Raw genomic sequence first — 16,234 nt, 5'->3', positions numbered from 1 at the left:
ATGGAGTCAAAGGAATTATTTTGGAGCTTTAAGATTTAATGACTGCCTTGCTGGGTTTCAAACTTGCATGGGGCCTGTAGCCCCTTTGTATTGGCTGATTTATCCCTTTTGAAACAGGTGTATTTACCCAATGCCTGTACCCTCATTGTATCTTGGAAGTAACTATCTTGCCCTTAATTTTACAGGCTCATAGGCAGAAGGGACTTGCCTTGTCTTATCTCAGATGAGACTTTGGACTTGGACATTTGAGTTAATGCTGGAATGAGTTAAAACTTTGGGGGACTGTTGGGATAGCATGATTGTTTTGAAATGTGAGAAGGACATGAGATTTGGGAGGGGCAAGAGGGTGAAATGATACGTTTTGGCTTTGTCCCCATCCAAATTTTATGTCAAATTGTAATTCCTAGTGTTGAAGGAGGGGCCTGGTGGGGGTTGATTGGATCATTGGGGCAGATTTCCTTTTTGGTACTTTTCTTGTGATACTGAGTGAGATACTGTAAGATATGGTTGTTTAAAAGTGTGTAGCACTTCCCCTCTCTCTGTCTCACTCCTGCTTTGGCCATGTAAGATGTGCCTGCTTCCCCTTCACCTTCTGCCATGACTGCAAATTTCCTGAGGCCTCCCCTTTTGTAAGGCCTGTGAAACCATGAGCCAAGTAAGCCTCTTTTCTGTATACATTTCCTAGTTTCAGGTATTTCTTTATAGCACTGCAAGAATGGACTAATACAATTAGTGAGGTTGAACATTTTTTAATATGTTTTGTTTGTTGGCCATTTCTATATATATATATTTTTGACATAAAGTCTTGCTCTGCCACCTAGGCTGGTGTGCAGCGGCATAATCTCAGAGGTTTACTGCAGCCTCTGATTCCTAGGCTCAAGTGATCCTCCAGTGTCAGCCTTCCAAGTAGTTGGGACTACAGGTACAGATATTTTAATTATAACATTCGCAGCTACAGAACTAATTATATTTTATATCCCCTTTGAAGCAACTACCATACCTGTATAACTTTCATATTTTTTGTAAAGATAGGGTTTCACTGTGTTGCCCAGGCAGGTGTCAAACTCCTGGGCTTAAGCCATTTGCCCGCCTGGACCTCCCAAAGTGCTAACATTACAAGCATGAGCCATCATGCCTGGTATTTATATTTCTTCTTTTGAAAAATGTCCATTCCTGTCATTTTTCCACTTTTTGATGGAATTACTTATTTCTTGCTGATTTGTTTGAGTTCCTTATAGATTACATGGATACTAATCCTATGTCAGATGCATAGTTTGCAAATATTTTCTTCTATTCTGTGGGTTGGCTATTTACTCTGATTATTATTTCTTTTGCTGTACAAACCCTTTTAGTTTAATTAGGTTCTATTTATTTATTTTTGTTTTTATTCCATTTACTTTTTGGGTCTTAGTCATAAATTCTCTTCTACACTGATGTCTAGAATAGTTTTTTCCATGATATATTCTAGAATTTTTATTGTCTTAAATCTTATATTTAAGGTTTTGAAACATTTTGAGTTGATTTTTGTATAAGGTGAGAGATACGGATCCAGTTTCATCCTTCTACATGTGGCTTGCCAGCTGTCCCAGCACCATTTATTAAATAGGTTTTCCATTCCCCAACTTACGTTTTTGAATGCATTGTTAGAGATCAGTTGGCTGTACGTATTTGGCTTTATTTCTGTTTCTAATTCTGTTTCAAAACTAGGTCTATGTGCCTACTTTTATATCAGTACCATGCAATTTGGGTAACTCTAGCCTTGTAGTATAATTTGAAGTCTGGTAATGTGATGTCTCCAGATTTGCTCTTTTTGCTTAGGATTGCTTTGACTAATCAGGCTCTTTTTTGGTTCCATGTGAATTTTAGAATTTGTTTTTCTAATTTGGTGAAAAATGATGTTGGTATTTTGATGGGAATTGCATTGAATCTGTAGATTGCTTTGGACAGTGTGATTATTTTTGCAATATTTATTTTTTCAATCCATGAGCATGGGATGGGTTTCCATTTGCTTGTGTCATATATGATTTCCTTCTGCAGTGTCTTTTAGTTCCCTTGTAGGAATCTTTCACCTCCTTGGCTAAGTATATTTCTATGTATTTCATTTATTTCCAGCTCTTATTAAAGGAATTAAGTGTTTGATTTGATTCTCAGCATGGTAATTGTTTGAGCATAGCAGTGCTACTGATTTGTGTACATTAATTTTGTAACCTGAAATGTACTGATTTTTTTTGTCAAATATAATAATTTTTTGGAGGCATCTTTAAAATTTTCTAGACATATTTAAAATTTTCTAAATTGTGCCATATTATATGTAGATGATATGATACAATCATATTATCTACAAACAGTGATAATTTGACTTCATTTTTTTTTCCAATTTGTATGCCCTTTATTCTTTTCTCTTGCCTGATTACTCTGGCTAGGACTTCCAGAACTATGTTGAATAGGAGTAGGAAAATGGGCATCCTTGTCTTGTTTCAGTTCTTAGGGGGAATGCTTTCAACTCTTCCCCATTCATTATGATGTTGGCCATGGGACTGTCATATATGGCTTTCATTATTTTGAGGTTAGTCCCTTCTACGCTTAGTTTTTTGAGAGTGTCTGTCATAACAGGATGCTGGATTTTTTCAAATGCTTTCTCTGCATCTATTGAGATGATCATATGCCGTTTGCTTTTAATGCTGTTTATTTAATATATCACATTTATTGATTTGCATATGTTATACTATCTCTGAATCCCTGGGATAAAGTGCACTTGATCATGTTGTGTTACCTTTCTGATGTGCTATTAGATTCAGTTAGCTAGTTTTCTGCTCAGGTTTTTTGAATCTAGGTTCATCAGAGTTATTGGTCTGTAGTTTTTTTGGTGTTGTTGTAATGTCCTTTACTGGATTTCGTAACAGGGTGATACTGGCTTCATTGAATTATTTAGGGAGGATTCCCTCTTTCTCATTTTTTTTTCAGTACGATTGGTACCAACTCTCCTTTGAATGTCTGGTAGAGTCAGCTGTGAATCCATCTGGTTGTAGGCTATTTTTTGTTTGTTGGCAATTTTAAAATTACTGATTCAATATTGCTGCATGTCATTTGTCTGTTCAGGGTTTCTATTTCTTCCTGATTTAATCTAGGAGCGTTTTATGTTTCCTGAAATTAATCCATTTCCTCTAAGTTTTCTAGTTTGTGCACATATAGGTGTTCATGGTAGTCTCAAGTGATCTTTTGTATTTCTGTAATGTTGTAATATCTTCAGCTTCATTTCTAATTGAACTTCTTTGAAGCTTCTCTCTTCTTTTCTTGGTTAATCTAGCTAATGGTGTATCAGTTTTGTTTATCTTTTCTAAGAACCAGCTGTTTGTTTCATTGTTCTTGTATTTTTGTTTGAATTTAATTATCCTCTAATTTTTGTTATTTCTTTTCTTCTGCTATCTTTGGGTTTAGTTTGTTCTTGTTTCTCTAGTTTCTTCAGGTATATCATTAGACTGTCAAGTTGTGCTCTTTCAGACTTTTTTTTTTCTTTGAGACAGAGTCTCATTCTGTTGCCGAGGCTGGAGTGCAGTGGTGTGATCTCTGCTCACTGCAACCTCCACCTCCTGGGTTCCAGCGATTCTCCTGCCTCAGCTGCCAGAGTAGCTGGGACTACAGGCGCATACCAACACACTGGCAAATTTTTGTATTTTTTGTAAAGATGGGGTTTCACCATGTTGGCCAGGTTTGTCTCAAACTCCTGGCCTTAAGTGATCCACCCACCTTGGCCTCCCAAATTGTTGGGATTACAGGAATGAGCCACGGTACCCAGCCTCTTTCAGACTTTTTGATGTAGGCATTTAGTACTATAAAATTTCCTGTTAGCACAGTTTTTGCTTCATCACAGAGGTTTTGATAACTTGTATCATTATTATCCTACAATTCAATAATTAATTTCCATCTTGATTTCTTTGTTTTTTTTTTTTTTTGAGATGGAGTTTCACTCTTGTCACTCAGGCTGGAGTGCAACGGCACGATCTCAGCTCACTGCAACCTCCATCTCCCAGGTTCAAGCAATTTTCCTGCCTTAGCTTCCCAAGTAGCTGGGATTATGGGCACCCGCGACCATGCCCGGCTAATTTTTGTGTTTTTAGTAGAGACAGGGTTTCACCATGTTGGCCAGGCTAGTCTTAAACTTCTGACCTCAGGTGGTCTACCCACCTTGGCCTCCCAAAGTGCTGGGATTATAGGTGTCAGCCACTGCACCAGACCTCAATCTTAATTTTCTGTTAACCCATAAATCATTCAAGAAAAAATTATTTAATTTCCATGTATTTTTATAGTTTTGAGGGTTCCTTTTGTTGTTGGTTTCTAGTTTTAATCCATGGTGGTCTGAGTAGATACCTGATATAATTTCACTATTTTCTTGACTGAGATTTGTTTTGGGGCCTATCATATGGTCCGTCTTTGGAGAATGTTCCACGTGCTGATGAGAAGAATGTATATTCTACAATGCTTGGGTAGAATTTCTGTAAATATCTGTTAAGTCCATTTTTTCTATGTCATTTAAGTCCATTTTTTGTTGACTTCCTGTCTTGATAATCTGTCTAGTGCTGTAAGTGGTGTATTGAATTCTCTCACTATTATTGTGTTGCTGTCTATCTCATTGAATAGGTGTAGTAGTAATTGTTTTATGAATCTGGGTATTACAGTGTTTGGTGCATATAAGTTTAGAATTGTGATATCTTCATGTTGGATTGATTATGTAATCATTTTATAATTACCTTCTTTGTCTTTTTTAACTGTTGTTGCTTTGAAATCTGTTTTCTCTGATATAAGAATAGTTCTGCTTGCTTTTGATTTTCATGTACATAGAATATCTTTTTCCACCCCTTTACCTTGAGTTTATATGAATCCTTGTGATTTAGGTAAGTTTCTTACAGACAGTATATATTTGGTTTGTGATTTTTCATCCATTCTGCCATTGTGTACATTTTAAGTGGAGCATTTAGGTCATTTATATTCAACACTAATATTGAGATATGAGGTAATGTTCTCTTCATCATGTTAACTGTTAACCAGATAGTTTTTTTTTCATTATATTATTGTTTAATAGGCCCTGTGAGTTTTAAACTTTCAAGCATTTGTATTTTTGCATATATTGAACTTTTGTTTCAATATTTAGAACTTCTTTTAGCATTATTTGTAGTGCTGATTTGGGAGTGACAAATTCCCTAAGCATTTGTTTGTATGAAAATGATTTTATTTCTCTTTCATTTATGAAACAGCTTTACTGGATACGAAACTTTTAGCTGACAATTATTCTGTTTAAGAATGCCAAAAATTGGACCTCCATTTCTTCTGGCCTTTAAAGTTTCTGCCAAGAAGTCTGCTGTTAGTCTGATAGGTTTTCCTTTACAGGTTACTTTATACTTTTGTCTTATTGCTCTTTGAATTATTTCCTTCATGTTGAGTTTAGATAGCCTGATGACTGTGTGCCTTGTGAAGACCTATTTGTAATGAATTTCCCAGGAGTTCCTTTAGCTTCTTGTATTTGAATATCTAAATCTCTAGCCAGGCCAGTGAAGTTTTCCTCAATTATTCCCTCAAATAAGATTTCCAGACTTTTTTTTTTTCTCTTTTCTCTCAGGAACACCAATTATTCTTAGGTTTAGCCTTTTTACATAATCCAATATTTCTTGGAAACTTTGTTCATTTCTTTTGATTCTTTTTTCTTTATTTTTCTCTGATTATGTTAATTTAAAAGCCTTGTCCTTGAACTCTGAAGTTTTTCTTCTAGTTCTTCTAGTATGTTGTAAAAATTTCCCACTACCTTTTGTCATTCCCTTTGTATTTCACTTCCAGAAGTTTTAATTAGTTTTCCTTTATGATATCTGTCTCTAGAACATCATTTATTCATATCCTGAACTGATTTTTAAAGTCATCTATGATTGCTTTCACCTTTCCTTGGTATATCCTTGAACAGCTTAATAATGAGCCTTCTGAATTCTTTATCTGATAAAGATTTCATCTTGATTTGAATCCATTACTGGACAGCTGGTGTGATCTTTTGAAGGCATTGTAGAACCCTGTTTTGTCATATTACTAGAATTACTTTTCTGATTTTTTTTCTCATTTGGGTAGTGTTTCTTCTAATTATTATTGAATTTATGTTGATTTGACTGTGTTTATTTGTTTTTAATTTTTTTCTCTTAAGTATGCTACTTTAATGCTTATAGTTAAACATAGCCTAATTCAGTTATTGGTTCTTTCATGGGTGGAGACTGTAAGGTTCCTTGGTTATAGAGAGTCTTTGTATAACAGTTTTATCATATGCTGGTTGTAGTAGCAATGTGTTCATTGTGTGAGCAAATTTACTGTCTCCTATAAGCTTGAAATGGTAGAGGACTCTTGAAGCTTATTTCATTTCCCCATGGTGTACACTTTTTTGCATATTTATTTTTCCCCAGTATTTTCTTTAAGCCTTTTCCTGTTTAGAAAAAAATAGTGCAGATTGCTGCCACCACATTTTACATAAACACACTCTCTGAGGCTGAAGCAAATCTGACTGACTTCCAGTGTAAAAATAAAATATAAACTCTTGGAGTTATTTCTAAACAGAACAAACATCAGAATCATCTCAGTCATCAGATTGTCTATGTCTGAAAAATCAGATTCATCAAATAAGTCTTTGGCCAACAACTGTTCATGGCTGATGTTAACATCATGCAAAGGAAAGCTATATTTTCTAGGATTTGACATTTTCAGCAATTGAGAATTACTACATTTTTAAGTGGAAATACCATTTCTAAAAACAGAATGCTATAAATAGAATGATGTATTTAGTTTCCAAAGTTGATATACTAGAGTGATGTGAAAATAATAATAAAAGTGAGATATTTCATAGCAAAGTTATCTCACAATAAATGCTTCAGCCACAAGCACCACCAATGCGTATTCTTGGGGCAAAAGGGAAAAGGGTTAATGATTTGATGGTTCAGATTTCAGGCCAGTAGGGGAGGTTTCCCTGAGTAAGAACTGGTTGTGGCTAAAGCTGGTGGGTAAATGAAATACTCAATGGTGGACAGATGTCCCTGTCTTTTTTTTTTTTTTTTTTTTTTTGAGATGGCGTCTCGCTCTGTCACCCAGGCTGGAGTGCAGTGGCGCGATCTCGGCTCACTGCAAGCTCCGCCTCCCGGGTTCACGCCATTCTCCTGCCTCAGCCTCCCGAGTAGCTGGGGCTACAGGTGCCCGCCACCGCGCCCGGCTAATTTTTTGTATTTTTAGTAGAGATGGGGTTTCACCATGTCAGCCAGGAGGGTCTCGATCTCCTGACCTCATGATCTGCCCACCTCGGCCTCCCAAAGTGCTGGGATTACAGGTGTGAGCCACCATGCCCAGCTATGTCCCTGTCTTGACAAAGGTGGCTGGAGAAGCTTTCAGTGAATCACACTAAGGTCTTGTCAGAGGAAGGGTTAGAGCCACCTCAGCTCCCCTGGCAGGTCAGCAGGGAAGCTATCCACTTCTCAGACACACTCCTGTTCCAGTGCTCCAGCTATTCAGACCACACAGGTACCTCTTTCCATCTGTAGAAATGTAGATTTTTCAAGTAGAGAGGAATTGTGACTCTATCTTGAAAGCCTGAACGTTTAGGGTGTCCTCCTGCAGGGATGCTCTCACCCTGAGGTGTTCCAGAAAGGTTGTCTATAGTTGCACCCATGCAAAGCTCCCATGGGAGAAGCCCCAACTGTGTTCATGGTGGTGAGCAAAGGGGGAAAGTTGTTTCCTTCTCCAAGACCCTTCACATGCACTAAGGCTGTCTGACTGTTAGATTAGAGTTGCAGACTTTACTTGCTGAGCCCAGCACTACGACTGTGCCTCTGCTGAAACTGCCCACCAGCAGAAGGATATGCTACTCAAGGCCTGTCATCTGTATTCTTTTGTTTCATGGGCTGTTCCCTTGATGTTGTGCACTCCCTCTTCTCCTAGGAGTCGAAGTCCCTGGGAGCCAGATTACTGTGAGTATTGTTGCTCCGCTGGATCTAACTGCCTAGTGAAATTGCCATACTCCGGGCTGGTGCTAGGGAATGAGATCAAGGGATCCAGTGATGTGAGCTGTTCTCAAGCCTCCCAGAAGTGGGTAGCAGCATCAGCTCTACTGCTGGTGGCAGGGGAGTGACCTATACTCTGTGGGATTCCTTGATTTTAGAAAGCCTTAGTGTGTCGGCTTTCTCAAACACCACTTATAGTAGTAATACACTGATCATTTGGACAGAATCAGGACCTCTTGATTAGCCAGAGTGGTGCAGGCAGCGGTGACAGCTTAGGTCACACAGAAATTTTCTCCTTCCTAGACTCAGTGTTATTCCACCAGGAGATGCTGTAATGGACTGTGTTGGTTGGCCTCCAGCCAGGAGATGGCACTTGCCAAAGAGCACCAGCTGTGGCAGTAGCAGTGAGAGTTTTGGTTGCTTTGTGCTGCCCAGAGGGGCTACTCCAGTTTACCAGGCAATGGGTGAGGCCATAAAGTTCCCAAATGTTTCTTTCCTTTGGGTTAAGCTACCAGGGCAGGTGGCAGGGCAAAGCCAGGTGCGGTCTAGGTCAGGCTGGTTTGTGAACTGACTTTCCACATGCAGGGCAAGCAGCAGTTCCTGTGGGTGTCAGGGGAAGGGGGTGGTTCTCAGGCCACTGGGTTGGTGTTCCAGAGGGGAGTGTTGCTGTCTCTGCTGCACAGAAGAGTTTGCGCAGGGAGTGGGGAGTAGCAGACTGCAGTAAGCCCCACACTGATCCCACACATTGGGTGAGGGAGATCTCACTCCCACTGTGTTCCACTAGCAGCAGCTATCTAAGTTCCAGGCAGTCTGCACTTAGAATTTGCAGCTGCCCCAAGTCATAGGCTTTCCCCATGGAGATAGCAACTGCATATTTCAGGCCACGCCCCTCCCGGTCCATTCACAAAGCCAGGCTCCCAGCCCCTGTGCTTGTAGCTGTGGCCCATGTTTCACTTGAACAGGCTGGCCTTGGTCGAGAGAGTTCATCCCCACCCAAGGTGACATCATCAAACCCAGTTTGGGGCTTCTTTCCACCTGCAACCACTGCCTGAATTATTTGGCTGACCTCCACAGCGTCCCCTGTGAGGATCAATAAGGAATGGCTTTCCTTGCTTTGCGCTGGAGACTAAAAGTGCATACAAGGGTCTTCCTGCTGCTGCTCCTACTTTTATGTTCCACAACCCTCCCCAAGTCAGTTTCTGTGCTGGGTAGGGTTAAGGCTTTCCCGATGGCCTGGTCTTTCAGGCTCTCTGGTCAGGGTGTGAATCTGAGAAGCAGTCTCTCCCCCTCATATTTTTGGGGACTCACAGCCGTTTGCCTGACTCAGTGTAGGCTGCAGCCTGCTGCTTCCTTCGGAGGCTGTGTGGGTTCCTTCAATTTTCCTGCTCAGTTCCTGCATTGCTTCTTGAAAAGAAAGGTTCGTGGTGTGAATCTCTACACAATATTTTCCAAGTGGGAAAGGTATGCAAACAATTCCTCTAGTACACCACCTTGGGAAAAAAATAGAAATCTCAGCCTCACTTTGACCCTTTGTTTAGATGCAATAAGGGCTGGAGAAGCAATCAGCCCAGATGGCTGTTGCTCCCTACCCCCATCCATAGGAACAATTGGCATGCTCATGGAAGAACTGGAGCTCGGGATCAACAAGTTCACCAGGTACCTTCCCTGCCCAGAAATGAGCTTCTTTTGCACTTTCTTTACTCACACGTTTGTGGATGTGTAGGATAGTGGGGCTATTTGCCCAGTGGTAGTTGGGTACCCCTAGCAGGTACCCCTCTGGATGATGAGTAATCCCAGGAGGAACTGTGGGAAGGACTCAAAAACTTTGATTTCTTTACCTTGTGAGTCTCTTTTATCATCTGTGAAATGGGGATGATCACAGTGCTTCCTTCACTTCGTGGAGCTGTTGGGAATTTCAAGGAGATTCATGCCTTTAGAGCTCCTGGCACAAAGGGAGCCTCCATGAGTCAGCCCAATTTGTTATCATGATGACTAGGAAGAACTCAGTTTGTGCAGTGTCACAGCACTCTTGGGACAGCTTGGGAGAAAGGGGCTGTGGTGTGGAGCACAGAGTCTGGCTGTGGTCCTTCTGGAGGGCTCTGTGGCCTTGCTGCTCATGGTCATCTCCCTTAAGCCATCCCCTAGTTCATGAATCAAGAAGATTCTTTGGAAACTCAGTGCCAGTGTGTGGTGCTCCAGGACTCAGCCCCATGCTTGTCTGAGTGCAGGTGCACGTCCTATAAGCTAGGGGGATTGCAAAAATATTGAACATCGGCAATGACGTGGGCCCTGACAAATTGGAAAAGTGTGTACTGCAGAGAACCCACACCCTACCTCACCTACAACATTCACATGCAAAATCCAGCCTTATGACCAAATCCTCACTTTCCCAGTGGCAGTTTCAGGCACATGCTAACCTTGATTGAATCAATATACAGACCCTACGCCACGTTAAGTCTTAACAAACACCAAGCTATTGGCGAGTGTGCACTCCCCATTGCAACTCCTGCCTGAGGAGCTCCCTTCCACTCCTCCACCTTGAGTTTGGTTGGGGGAGGATGTGCACATCTGTTTGAGTAACTGGACCTGACATGGACAGGACATGTAGGTCACAGGCACTTCTTCACTGGCTCTTGTTATTCACCATGGTGACTCTTCACAGCACACCGCTGGCATTATTTCCTGAGGAAACAGGCTGAGAGTTAGTGAATGTGCCCCAAGTCACATAGGTAGCAAGTGGCCTTGCTGGGACTTGAGCCTAGTTCTGTGGAATTCAATGCGTCATCCTGACTTCCCCTTTGTTATAGGTATTATGCGCCTTAACCCAGGCAATCACTTCATTTGAACCATACAGCACAGATATGGGTGGATGTGAACACCTGGCTGTCTCAGGATGCCTCCTGCTTCCCTTATAATTAAGACAGCCCCTTTCTCCAATCCCATAATAAAGCAAACAGTGAGTGATGACCAGGTGTGATGTTCATGATTTCTATTCCACGTGGTGGGAAGAGATGATGCTTCATAACTTCTCTCTCCTAGTATTTGCTCCGCTCCTCAGGGGCTCTCATCACATAGTGTTTTAAATCCCAGGATTTGGAGTTAGTCAAACTTTGGTCTGGTTTCCAGCTCTTCCACTTCCTAAGTGTGCCTGGCCTTGGGCCTCTCACTTTCACCTATACATCCATCAGTTGAACAAATATTGATGACTCTCTTGATTGCCAAATTGCCACATGTTATTTTATGCTAGAAATGGGGCTAAGGAGATGAGCACATGGTGGATTCTACTCACATGGAGGTCACAGTGCTGAGACAGAGACCAAGCGGTGAGCACATGAGGGTAGAGGAGTGACGTACGTGTGACATGGGCAGGGCTATGACGGTGCAGAGAGGAGTCAACCTGCCCCACATCCCCTTCCCCCGTGCTGTTCCTTCTTGAACAGCTTCCTTCTTCACCACTAGAGAAGAGCTCCTCCATCCATAAAACCCCTTCCAGATACAACTTCCTTCATAGACCCAATCTGTCTTCTGAGATCTATCCTTCTTTGAACCTCAAAGACATCCTATATCTTCCTTAAAATGCAGTCCCTTGGTCATGCCATATTTCACCTTATTTTCCACAGGGAATCCATGTCTGACTCATCTCAGCGTTCCTCACAGTTCAGTGGCTAGCACAGAAAGAAGTTCAGTAGATGTTTATAGGTTTCAACTGGGAACGCACTCAAATAATTCTGCCTTTCCCAAATGCTTCCTCTGGTATGGAAATTAAATGTAGGGCCTGGAAGAATGCATTCTGGTTAAAAGTGCATGTGAATGTCCATTAATATGATACAGGTGTGTTCGTGACTCTTATTGGTGACCACGTGGGATGGTATTGCTGTTTCTAATCCTAGTTATTTAGAAAAGCATCCACATTTTTTCATACTGATAAGATTCATCTAGGCAAATGTAAGCATCTTCCTGTGTAATGACAAAATAAATTTCACTCCAAACATTTGTTGAAACAAAACATTATTAGTGAAAATCATATTTTACTCTATTATTGCCAGTGGCTAAGTTTCACTTCCCTCGCTAAGTTTCATTTCCCTCGCCAAGCTTAACAAGGTGGAAACTTTGCTAATTCTAGGCCATGTTTTTGAAACCTGGAAACCTCTCTGCCTCTATTTTTCTCCTCCTCCTAGAGTGGCCCCAGCAGAGAATGTGGTAACCACATTCACCCCTATAATGTCCTTCAAGATTTTGCAAATGTTAGCTTTTGGTTCCCATTTAAGTGAAAGGGCTTCTGAGGGAATGTGATGACTCACAGGTGAGGGATGGATTGCGTCCTCCACGGTAGAGACAGAATGGCTGCTGGAAGCGAAGATCTTTATATGTTCATGCCACTGCACCCAGCAGCACATTGTTCCGCTGAATGTATGTGCCAAAGGTATTTCCGTTCCCTTTCCATCCCATATTTTCCCAGGTTAGAAATACCTGCTTTATAAAGGGTAAATGTTCTGTAAAACACAAAGCACAACACAAAAAAAGATAGCAGATGTAGGAGTAAGTAAACAGCAGGAAAACATTGCTTACGATGAAATGATTTAAAAGCCCATTCTAAAACAAAATTTTCAATGCATCTTAAATATTTATGTTACTGTGGTAATGACCTCAACAGTCTTTAACCAAGGTAAGTATGCTTTAGAAATGTGTTGATATCTGCAAAGTGTGAATATTCAAAATTGCCATGATTTGGGAAAAGGAAAGTAAAACACTCTAAGTATGAGGAGCTTTTTTCCATGGGATGTGAACTGCAAGGTGGTGAGAAGGGTTAGGTGTGATGTGGTGAGATCATTTTTAGACAAGTGTGTCTATTATCTGTTTTATAACACTCCCATCGGGCATTATAATTTCCTGAAATTCATCATTTAATTAAGGCTATGGGTTTCGATTAAATTTTTTTAAATGTCAAACAGCATAATATTTATAGTGAAAAAGAAAACTACTTGGTGGATACACATTGGTTAGCAGGAGGAGGCATCTTAAGGATTCAGCATGGAGTCAACTGTGGATGGGGTTTTGGTTTCTGTCTTTGAGATGACCTTCAGATAGTGCCTATCTGTTAAGAGTTCAGAGGATGTTGGAGAGATAATTAGGTAAAACAGGAAGATCTTCTCAGGATAAATGGGGGAGTTAAATAAAAATGCAGGAGCAATTATAATTTTAGTTATTTGTAACTGTTGTTTGCTAAGTCGTAACACTGTCACTGATAACATGAAAAAATAAAATATACTAGATATTAATAGACAAAAACCAGTTTTCTTTTCTCCATCCAAATACCTAAATACCTAGCACTAATATCCAGAACAAAATCCCCCAAATACCATCTTTGGAATAAAAGAATATTCTTTCAGCTTATCAAGTCCACAAGGTAAAAACAACAACAACAAAAAACCACAATGCTCTTTTTCTTACACTTTAATATGTGCAATTGAAGGTATTTCTCATTGCAAACTAATATTTCCATCCAGCATGTGACATTAAAACATTTTTCATGTTAGGATAGTAATAAGGGATCACACTGGTTAGCCTTAGCCATTTCAGAGGAAAAAAAAGTTAAGGTGAGAGAGGCGGGGCAAGAAAAGCAGAATAGAAGGCTGCACAGATCAGCCCCCTCACAAGGACACAAATTTAACAACTATCCACACAGAACAAAACACCTTTATAAGAACCAAAAATTGGCCAGGTGTGGTGGCTCATGCCTGTAATCCCAGCACTTTGGGAGGCCGAGGCGGGCGGATCACGAGGTCAGGACATCGAGATCATCCTGGCTAACACGGTGAAACCCCGTCTCCACTAAAAATACAAAAAACTAGCTGGGCGTGGTGGCGGGCGCCTGTGGTCCCAGCTACTTGGGAGGCTGAGGCAGGAGAATCACTTGAACCCAGGACGCGGAGCTCGCAGTGAGCCGAGATCGTGCCACTGCACTCCAGCCTGGGCGACAGAGTGAGACTCTGTCTCAATAAAATAAAAAAATAAAAAAAAAGAACCAAAAATCAGGGGAACTCCCATAGTACCTGGTTGTATCACTGAAAGAGGCACTGAAGAGTTAGAATAAACAGTCTTAAATCGCTGACCCCACCCCTTCCCTACCCTAGGCAAGTGGCAGTGTGGTGTCAAGAGCATCTCTGGAAGCTGGAAGAGCAAGAGCAGAGCAGTTGTGGGTCACTGAACTCAGTGCTGTCTCTTACAGGAGAAAGGAAAACCAGACCAAACTTAGCTGACTCCCATCTGGGAAGGGAGCATTTAAACCACCTCTAGCCAGAGGGAAATTACCCATCCCAGTAATCAGAACTTGAGTTTCTGCAAACCTTGCCACTAAAGGCTAAACTGTTCCAGGTTTCTCAGAAAACCTTAAAGGCAGTCTGGGCCATAAGGACTGCAACGCTTAGGTGAGTTCTAGCACTGAACTGAGCCCAGAGACAGTGGATTGTGGCGGGGATGTGGAGCGGTGCAGATGACCTATCGAGATACCAGCTGGAGCAGCCAAGGGAGTGCTGGCGTCACCCCTGCCCTAGCCCCAGACTGCCCAGCTAGCGGCTCCATAAAAGACCCCCTCCTTCCACTTGAGGAGAGGAGATGGAATAGTGAGGAGCATTTTTTTTTCTTGCGTCTTGAATACCAGCTCAACCACAGCAGGACAGGGCACTCGTCAGGGTTGTGAAGCCCCTGTTCCAGGCACTAGCTCCTGGATAACATTTCTAGACACACCCTAGGCCAGAAAGAAACCTGCTGCCTTGAAAAAAAATAACCAAGTCCTGGCAGCATTCATCACCGGCCAACCCTGATTCCTGAATAGACAGCAGCGATACCCAGGTACTACATCAAGGACCTTGGGTGAACCTCTTAGACATACTGGCTTCAGGTACCAGCATGGTAAGAGGGGAATAGAGTAACAAGCAGGCTATTGGGGTCCCCAATTCCAGGACTTAACTCTTGGACAGCATTTCTAGACCTGCCCGTGACCAGACAGGTGCCCACTGCCCGGAAGGGTGAGTCCCAGTCCAGGCAGCATTCACCATGAGCTGACTTAAGAACCCTTGGGACTTAAGGGAGCATCAGTGGTAGTGGTGCAGTACTCTCCATGGCCTGTAGTAGGGGTGGCTACAGGTTGAGGCTCCCCTGCCTTTGGAAAAGGGAGGGAAGTGTGGGAAGATTGGCTTCTTGTGGTTTGAGTTATGGTTTGAGTGTCAGCACAGCTGCAGTACAACAGAACACCAGGTAGATTTCTAGGGTCTTTAACTGTAATTCCTGACTCCGGGATGGCATCTCTGAACCCACCTGGGGGATCTCACTGCCCTGAAAGTAAAGACACAGGCCTGGATAGCTTTGCTACCTGCTGATTATACAGCCTCAGGGCTTTGAGCAAATAAAGGCAGCAGCCAGGGAGTGGTTATAGAAGACCTTGGGCAAGACCCAGAACTATGCTTGCTTCAGGCCTGACCCAGCACAGTTATAGTGTTGGTGGCCAGAGGAGTGCCTGTGTCACTCCACCCCCAGCTTAGATGGCTCAGAACATGGAGAGAGAGAGAAAGAGAGAGAGAGAGAGAGAGAGAGAGAGAGAGAGAGAGAGAGAGAGAGAGACAGTTTGTCTGGGAGAAAGTAAGGGGAGAGAACAGGAGTCTCTGCCTGATAACCCAGAGACTTCTCCTGGATCATATCTAAGACCATCAAGCTGGTACCTCCACAAGTATGTAAGAACTGCAGCATTACTGGGCTTGGGCGCCCACAGAAGCAGATACAGATTAAAATGAAACACCCAAGTATTTATAAATATCTGGAAAATATTCTCAATTAGAATGGCTATAAACAAGCTCAGACAGTGAAGACTACAATAGATACCTAAATCTTCAATGACCAGATACCAAAGAATATCTACTAGCATCAACACCATCCAGGAAAACATAACCTCACCAAATGAAGTAAATAAACCACACGGACCAATTCTGGAGAAACAGATATGTGACCTTTCAAACAGAAAACTCAAAATAGCTGTGTTGATCAAACTCAAAGAAATTCAGTATAACACAGAAGAATTCAGAATTCTATCACAGAGATTAACAACAAATTTGAAACAATTGAAACAAGCAGAAATTCTGGAGCTGAAAAATGCAAGTGACAGGTTGCAGAATCTACCAAATTCTCTTAATAGCAGAATCAATCAAGGAGAAGAAAGAATTAGT

The sequence above is a fragment of the Nomascus leucogenys genome, chromosome X (assembly GCF_006542625.1).
Source record: "Nomascus leucogenys isolate Asia chromosome X, Asia_NLE_v1, whole genome shotgun sequence".
In the NCBI taxonomy this organism is placed as follows: domain Eukaryota; kingdom Metazoa; phylum Chordata; class Mammalia; order Primates; family Hylobatidae; genus Nomascus; species Nomascus leucogenys.
The sequence above is the reverse complement of the archived record's forward strand: the minus strand, read 5'-3'. Positions refer to the sequence as shown.